This window comes from Rattus norvegicus, chromosome 3 (genome assembly GCF_036323735.1).
Source record: "Rattus norvegicus strain BN/NHsdMcwi chromosome 3, GRCr8, whole genome shotgun sequence".
NCBI classification, from domain to species: domain Eukaryota; kingdom Metazoa; phylum Chordata; class Mammalia; order Rodentia; family Muridae; genus Rattus; species Rattus norvegicus.
The window spans coordinates 178,850,325-178,856,475 of record NC_086021.1 but is presented as its reverse complement, the minus strand read 5'-3'; the positions used below and the strand labels follow the sequence as shown (position 1 = coordinate 178,856,475).

Sequence of the window (6,151 nt, the reverse complement as noted above, 5' to 3'; positions counted from 1 at the left end):
CTTTTCTGAGGTGAGAATTAAAGTGGGGAAATGTTTACCCGGAACATGCAGCATGCCATGGTTACCAAGCCAGCCCTCACTCTCACTTCCAGACCTGGAAGTGCTGGGGGTGGGGTGGGGTAAAATGAAACCCGTTCTCCTCGCTTGTGTTCCCTGGATGGGCTTAGGCCTCACAATAGATGGCAGTTAGAGCGTTGACAACTTCCGCTTTGCTTTGTGTATTTCCTATAAACCCAGATAAAAGGGCCATGGTAATATCGTCCAGTCCGTTCTCCATCAAAGCGGGGAAATGTCATCCAAGAACCTCGGGACATCCAGCAGGGACAGGCTGCTCCAAACCACGCCCCTGCTATCAGACAATGATGCTCTGTTTGTGGAACGGGATAGTGGAAGAGGCCGTAGGTAACTTAAGCCTCTGTGAAATGTCACCCGCCTTAAAAGAGTGTTGGGCTTGTGTCTGTTTTGCATTTTCTTCCCTTTCAAAATGAAACAGAAGATAAGTTGGGACTCTATTTAGTCTAGCCACAAGAAAAGTTTCAGTCCGGCTTTCCTGAAGGATGATGAATGAGATGGTGCGGCTTGTTTGGGCCTCGACTCCTGATCACGTCATAGGCACCGGGAAGCCATCGCCGCTAGGCCTGGACGAAGCCAGGAGCCGTCCTCTCTCCTGCCGTCTTTTCATAGTCTCCCAAACAGGATCCCTTTCCCGTGCCCCGAGTTGCTAACACCACTCCTTCAGAAGGGTCACGGGTACCACACCGTCCTTTCTCCTTGATTGATACTCATCCCGACTGTGGCCCAAAAAGTACCTTTGATGTGTTCCTGTAAAAATTAACACAGACTTTCCTGTTTGTCTCACTTGATAAATGGTAGCTTCAACCACAAAGGACAAAATAGTCTGTATTAAAAAATTATCAGCGCACACCACACACACACACATACACACACACACACACACACACACACACACACACACACACACACACAGCCTAGGCATTGGCCTCTGGGGGTTCAGCCAGATCCTGTTGTTTCTGTTCACTTGTCTTGAATGTGAGTTTTCACCACGTTTTCTCCATCTCTGCTATTTGGGTCTCAAAATAGCAATGGTAATTATCAGATGGCTGTCCCAGCTCCCCAACCCTGACTGAACCCAAGAGATTTACCTACCAAGCCTCTGAACCCATCGAAGGGACAGGCATCTGTCTTTTCTTAGTCAGGAGAGACAGTGGCCCCAAGCTTCAGGGAATCCTGGCTGAGCCCATCTTAAGTCACTCTCTCCTGAGATATGTTGTGGGGACTCAGAGCACAGCGTGAGACCTACAGACGATGAAGAGTTCTCAGAAACAAAGGTTCTAAGCACCATAGTCTCAGATGTTGAAGATAGAAATTAGTTATTTCTACCCAGGGCACCAACAACTCTCCTGCCGTTCAGACTGGCCTCAAACTCCGTGTAATCCTCCTGTCTCAGCCTCTCAAGTTCAGGATTATGTGTTTAGGGTACCTCAGGCTCTGATGGGCTCTAGTTTTCTTGGCTCTTTTGTGAGCTTTCTGCTCGACCGCCTGTGTATCATCTCTGTGGTTTTCCTTGCGTCTCCTTAGCAGGTCTGTGATTTTTTGCTTGTCTTTACATTGATTTCAACCGGATTCATCTTTTTCTTTACACCGAATTCAGTGAGAACGTCCATCAGACGTTCATGAAAGTCAGAGTTTTAACATATTTGGCTTTCTCTTTCTAAAATACACGGAAAGCGGGGGAAAAAATCATAACTTTCCCTTTTGCTTTACATGGAAAGCAGCAAAAAGCGTAACTATCAAACGACTCTTGCCTGTGTCGTCTAAAATTATTCTGCCTCTGACTCATCAAAACAAGTTGAGAATTAACTTGAAACCAATAAACTTTTTTTTAAAATCCAAATAGTAAACATCCAGCTTTTACAGACCAAGAGGGAGAACAGCGTTAAGGATGTTTCACGGGTATTTGTAGACCACGAAAGGCAACAAGCTTCCATGTTCTAGCCACCAGTTCAAATACGAAAACCATCGTACATACGACTTGTTTATTAACTTTAAAATTATGTGTATGTGGGCAGGCAAGTGTGTGTGTGTGTGTGTGTGTGTGTGTGTGTGTGTGTGTGTGTGCACAAGCACAGGGACCTACCTATAGAGGCCACAGAGGGTGGAAGATCTCCTAGAGTTGGAGTTTCAGACTGTTAGGAGTTGATCACATGGGTGTTAGGAACCACACTTAGGTCCTGGACAAGAGCAGTAAATGTTTTTAACCCCTAAACCACCTTTCCAGCCATGCATGTGATTCTTGTCTATAGATCATACAAACACAGACAGGGAGGTGACTTTAGCTCTGGGTTGTGATTGACAGGGCAGATGTTTATGTGAAACTTCTCTGACATGTTCAAAAGGAAATCCCCAGTAGGGAATAAGGCTCGTCTCCTAGTCAGACTTTGAAGATGGAGTCCCATGCTTCGTGGCATAGCACGCGGTGTAGACAGTGAATAAAGACCGATGGCTTTCACTGTACCCATCTTTGCCCTGAGAGGGGTCACCTGACTGACTTGGCGTAGGGAGCATACCACAAATGAGAGGCCGTGTTATTAGTGGGATGCCCAGACCAGGGCATCTCTACCTTTAGATTCATCAGACTCAACGTTGAGGTTACTGTGGAAAACAGACCAAAGACAGAGCTAATGGGCTGTGCCTGGAATCCTGCACTTGGGAGGCTGAGGTAGGAAGCGGAAGGCTAATCTGGACAACACAGCGAGTTCTAGACAAGGTTCTGTACACCAAGACCCTGACTCAACATTAACAGGTAAGTAGATTGGTAAGTAAGCGAGCTGAATTCTATTTCTCAGGAATGCATTTTAAGGATTTATTTTTATTTAGCATTTTAATCATGCCTAGGGTGTAAGTCTGCATGGGGATGAAAGGCCTTTGATGGCCAGGGGCTCCCCGAGAGTTAACGGACTCCTCAGTTGGAAACTCCCTGATGTGGCTCTTTACTACTAACCACTGGGCCACCTTCCCATTTCCTCTCTGAAAACTTGCCTTTGGAAGTTTGCTCAAAAGACAAGTGGATCATGCATATGCATGTGCCTGTGTGAGCATGTGTCCATGTGTTCATACCTGTGTGTGCATATGTGTGTGCATACATGTGTTCCCAGGCATGCCTGTGTCATGATTCCAACCACAGACCTTGACAAGAGAGAGACCATAATGTGACGGCAGAATGGGCAATCCCTACCCTTTAGCGGGCCACTCTCCCTGAGTGAACGGTACAGACCCCCAGGCTAGCTCCTGACCACTTTGTGAATAATAGATCCCACCAGTCAATGGGGACAGGAGAGGATGTACAAGGATCCGGCCTTGGAACTAAGTCGAGCACACAGAGGCAGAGGAAAGCTCTGTGCTGTTACTTCCCCTTGTTTACTGTTCGTCCCTTCCTTCTCTCTCCGTTCCCTCCTCACACTACCACCCCACTTTTGCCCCACAAGAGCCAGCACGTGCTGAACCCTGATCACTGGTGTCCCCACATCTACGGCAATGCTCAGTACCCAGCAAGTGTGATTAGTAAAGACCTGTGCTCATGGAAGAACAGAGCTCATGGTGCCATGCGGAAGCCAAGTTCATGGCCAACCTAAGGCCAACAAAGGCTCAAGGTCACGACCTTCCTTATTTTGGGAGTAGCAGTAAAGGGTGACGTGGCATCATCACCCTTTCCCTGTCTCCCGTTGATTGGCCTGAAATTATTGCTAAGAGCCTCACGGTGTTCATTTACAAAATCTGCAAACCACTTTAAGGATGGAGTGATATCAAGGTCATTGGGCGGGACATTTTTCCTACGTAGAAGCTGCGTTGATTTTCTTTGTGACCTGGCATTGAATAAACCGAAAGTTTCCCAACATTCCTGAAGGGAGAAGTCAAGAAGCCAGAACATACACCTATTTACAGAGTTAGCTAACATGCATCTGTTTCCTGGACAACGGTGGGCCAAGCTTCTGCCTTCTGCGAGGCTCTGTGCCTGGGCCTTGGGGAGTTGAAGAGAGAGCCAGACATGACCTCAGTTCTCAGGAAGTTTACTGCATGGAGCGCTGAGGGCAGATGGGAACCCACAAAGCAGAGGATCACAGTCTTAACCTGGAAAACGAGCAGGGGACTGGGGCTCGTGGTTTTCCATTTAAGAGACCAAGGCCTATGTGAGACTCAAGCCCAGAGGACATGGTGACCAAGCACGGAGTGCGGTTGGATGAAGCAGGGTGCAAGGGCACTGCTGTGAGTGCTCTATGCGAGAAGGGTAGTGGGTGTGGACAGGGAGCTGGCTCTCCTCAGAGCTCAACGATCCTGTCAGACACTTGGGCAACACATTAAACTGCAGATTCTGGGTCAGTATATCTGGTTGCGTCTGAAGTCTGCATGTCTGTTGAGCTCCAAGGGGCCCTGGACCAAGCTTGGGGACAGGGTTTGTAGACATCTCTCTCTGCTTAGAAGGAGGGGAGCTGGGTGTTAGGCAAGGGGTTTTCTTAAGATCTATCAGCCCTCTATGAACCCATTTCACAGTTCTCATCGACTAATGTCATCCCTGCGGAGCTGGGGAGTTCTTTGACAACCACTAAAACTCAGCAGAAGATGCCGCCCTATCCTAATGGCCCAATTCTACCTGACATTACCTTCAAGAGCTTCCTTGTGCCAAACGGAAATTCTGGGAGGCTGTTGGTTCACCTGTATATTTATTTTTAAAAAAGCTTTAAAAAACACCTTAGTGTTGTTATTTCACCATGTGTGCATGCCACAGCACATATGTATGCATGCCACAGTACACATATGTGCATGCCACAATACACATGCGGATGACTGGGTAACTTGGGGAAGAAACCAGTTCTGTGTTTTTCAGAGATCAAACTCTGGAGGTCAGTCTTGGTGACAAGCACCTTTACCTGTTGAGCCCTTTTGCCAGTTCTTATGCATTTATTTTTAAATGAGGCTAAGTTCACTAAAAATACACACACACACACACACACACACACACACACACAGATACACAGGCACACACACACACAGATACATAGGCATACACACCCCACACACACAAACACATGCATTCACACACATACACACATACTCATACACACATATACACACCAACACACACACACATTCTCACACACACACACCACACACAAACATACAAACACACAAACTCACACACATATACACACACAAACACATATACACACAGACACACACACACAAACACACACACACAAACACACACACCACACATATACACACACACACAAACACATACACACACAGACACACACACACAAACACACACACACAAACACACACACACCACACATATACACACACACAAATACATACACACACAGACACACACACAAACACACACACACCACACACAGACACAGACACAGACACAGACACAGACACAGACACACACACACAGACACACACACACACACACACACACACACACACACACACACACTACTGAGGTGCAGTAGTAGCCACAGGCAGGATTGTCCTGACACCTTACAAACACTAACTCGTGCCCAATTCAATCCTTAAAGGATGACGCAGAGACTGACTTGCTTTTGTGGCTGGCCTTGACAGACCTGGATGAGACATCTTAGGCTTGCAGTGCACACGGGAAAATGGAGCATTGCTGGGGTTGGGAGTGTCTGCAGAGGTGACCCGTAAGAAGCAAGGCAGCAGGGCACTGCCGAGTTCACGGGGAAACGTCGGCGCGGCTCCCTGACACAGTAGATCATGGAGCAGGCAGGCAGCTGCTTATCTTGTGCCTTTGCTCCACTTCCCAAGGGTCAACAGATGACTTTTTAAGACCACCTCGGTGACAAGGATGGGCTCAAGAAACACGGTGCTATAAGCAATCCCAGCTGCTCTTGACAAATGTCCCCAGACGGAGGTTGTACATGCAGCCTGGTTACTCACCTCTGCAGCTTTAAATCAAAGGTAGTTCCTGTTAGGCAGAATTGCCATTTCCGGCAGCTTGTGTAACACATTAAGCCAAGAGCTACTGCCAGCAATGGCTTCCACACAACATTCTATATGTGCAGGATTAAATCAATAGCAGCCAGGGGCTGAACCTGGAAGCCAT

At 47.4% G+C, this 6,151-nt stretch overlaps 1 protein-coding gene across 4 annotated transcripts in view; it reads right to left on the bottom strand.

Moving 5' to 3' along the window:
- Nucleotides 1-6,151, bottom strand: part of Tshz2 (teashirt zinc finger homeobox 2) — a 446,931-nt gene that overhangs the window by 414,676 nt on the left and 26,104 nt on the right. The window contains exon 1 of one of the 4 annotated variants that reach the window (XM_063282974.1): nucleotides 1-6,151. This exon is cut by the window's left edge and continues 29,600 nt beyond it; it is cut by the window's right edge and continues 24,529 nt beyond it. The gene's annotated coding sequence lies outside the window, so the exon portion shown is untranslated. 4 annotated transcript variants of the gene reach the window in all.